Source organism: Trichechus manatus, unplaced genomic scaffold, assembly GCF_000243295.1.
Source record: "Trichechus manatus latirostris isolate Lorelei unplaced genomic scaffold, TriManLat1.0 scaffold00115, whole genome shotgun sequence".
Taxonomy (NCBI): domain Eukaryota; kingdom Metazoa; phylum Chordata; class Mammalia; order Sirenia; family Trichechidae; genus Trichechus; species Trichechus manatus.
This window is the reverse complement of record NW_004444051.1, coordinates 9279978-9282581: the sequence shown is the minus strand read 5'-3', so window position 1 is coordinate 9282581 and position 2604 is coordinate 9279978. Positions and strand designations below refer to the sequence as shown.

The 2604-nt window shown below is 37.7% G+C and overlaps 1 pseudogene; it reads left to right on the top strand.

Annotated features, from left to right (window-relative positions):
* Positions 1–624: 624 nt before the first annotated feature.
* Positions 625–1626, top strand: LOC105756680 (olfactory receptor 14C36-like; annotated as a pseudogene).
* The last annotated feature ends 978 nt before the right edge of the window (positions 1627–2604 follow it).

The following is a 2604-nucleotide window of genomic DNA, read 5'->3' as shown; positions in this document are numbered from 1 at the left end:
ATACATTGAATTAATTTCTGATTCGGCAAGGCTAAAAATATGTAAACAAATAGGCAGAGTTGAAATTAAATGATTAGGCTAGCTTTTTTTCTTATTTGATTCTTCATAGTTTTGCAGGGCTCTATCTCTCTTGTTTTCAGGTCAATCTTGCATTTCCTAAAGATGCCTGTCTTAGACATCTAGTGCTGCTATAATAAAAATACCACAAGTGGATAGCTTTTAACAAAGAGAAATTTATTCTCTCACAGTGTAGTAGGCTACAAGTCCAAATTCAAGGCATCAGCTCCATGGGGAAGGCTTTCTCTCTCTGTCAGCTCTGGAGAAAAGTCCTTGTGATGCATCAGTCTTCCCTTGGTCTGAGAGCATCTCTGCACAGGAATCTCAGGTCCAAAGGACAGGCTCTGCTCCCAGCACTGCTTTCTTGGTGGTATGAGGTTCCCATGTGTCTCTGCTCTCTTCTCTCTTTTATATCTCAAAAGAGATTGGCTTAAGACACTCATCAGTATAACTGCTACTAATCCATCTTATTAGATCATAGTGATTGAATTTACAACGCATAAGGAAATCGCATCAGATTACAAAATGGTACACAATTATACAATACTGGGAATCACGACCCAGCCAAGTAGACAGATATTTTGGAGAGTAACAATTCAATCCATGACAATGCCCAGCTCCACCACGGTGACTGGATTCTTCCCCATGGGCTTTTCTGTTGTGCAGGAGTTACAGGTCTTGAATGCAGTGTTATTTTTACTGATGTACCTGGCAACATTGGTAGAGAATCTTCTCATTGTTACTGTCACCACCCTGGACTGGAATTCACACCCCCAGGTACTCCTTGCTTAGGAATCTCTCCATCTTGGATGTTTGCTACATTTCAGTCACTGTCCCCAAGCGTATGTCAGCTCCTTGCTGGACAAATGTCCATTTCGAGGGCTGGATGTGTGTCTCAGATCTTCCTTCTGGTCTTCTGTGTGTATGTAGAGTTGATGTTCCTCACCATCATGGACCGTGACTACATTATTGCCATCTACAAAACACTTCACTACCCTGTGATCATGAACCCTTGGGTCTCCTTCCAAATGACATTGGCCTCCTTAATTAGTGACCTTGGCTATGCAGGTTTTCAAGCTTCTATCACACTGAAGTTGTCTTCCTTCAAGTCCAATGTGATATCTCAGTTCTGTGACATCCCCTCTCTGCTTAACCTCTCTTGCTCTGAGACATTCAGCAATAAGTTAATAATTATTGCTGCCAGTCTTGTGATTGGTGGTGACTGCTTTGCCTTTATCACCAAGTCTTATATTTACATATTTTCTACTTTGCTAAAACTACAAAAGGGAAGTGACCGGGCCGAGGCCTTTTGCACCTCTGTTCTGCACATCATCGTGGTGTCAGTCTTCCTCACCTCAGGGTCTTAGTGTGCCTAAGGCCATCTTCAATCTCTGCAACCATTCAGGACATGATCCTTTCCATATTCTGCTCAACGGTTCTCCATTCTTGAATTCTATCATCCATAGCCTCAGAAACAAGCAGATGAAGGATGCTATGAGGAAAGTGATGAGGAGAGGGCTTTTTCCGGAAAATTATAAGATGTATTTACAAGCTTCCTCAAGCTGTTGAGTTTCAAGAAATTTAAATTTAAAAACTCACTTTCTTAAATATTTCTGTCTGGGACTGATATTGATGGATCTGATTATGTACCAAGAATAAATTAATACAATAAATTATTTACCTTAGTGTATTCTGTTGAGAACTACAGATGACCTAGATGAATAAATCAATGAATAAATTAATCTTAAGCATAAGGAGATCATAAAAAAACCATGTTTTTAAATTCAATAATATTTAACTCAAAAATATACCTAAACTGATGCCTGTGCCATCTTTTTAGAATATGATTAGGTTGTGTTAATTATTACATTTTTTGTCTCCTTTAATTTGTAGATAATCCTAGAAGGAAAGCAAATGAATTAGTTTTCTCAGGTCACACTCTTGTGTTATGACAGAGAGGTGCATTCACTGGTACATTCATTCAGCATTCATTTCTGAGTTTGAATGTAATGACAGCTGATGACAGGTAAAGAACTTTCAAAACTCAGTAATAAGAAAAATATCAGCCAAAAAAAGGCAAAATATTTGAAATGATACATCATCACCAAAGAGACGTGAATGTCAAATAAACATGTGAAAAGCTGTCAGCATCATTAGCCATTAGGAAAATACAAATTAAAATCACAATGAGAAAGCACTACACATCTATTAGATTGGCTAAAATAAAACACTGACTGTATAAAGTATTATGGAAGATATGGAGAAACTAGAATTCTCATATACTACTGGTGGGATTGAAAACGTTGTGCAACTACTTTGTAAAACAGTTTGTTGGTTTCTTTAAAAAGTAAACATACAGCTATCATATAACTTAGCCATTGAACTCCTAGGAATTTACCCCCAAAGAAAAGAAACCACATGTTCATGTGAAGACTTGTACATGGACGTTCATAGAAGCTTTATTTGTAATCGACTGGAAATAAACCAAATGTCTACCAACAGGTGAAAAAATAGTCAATCGTGTTATACACACATAATGGAATACTA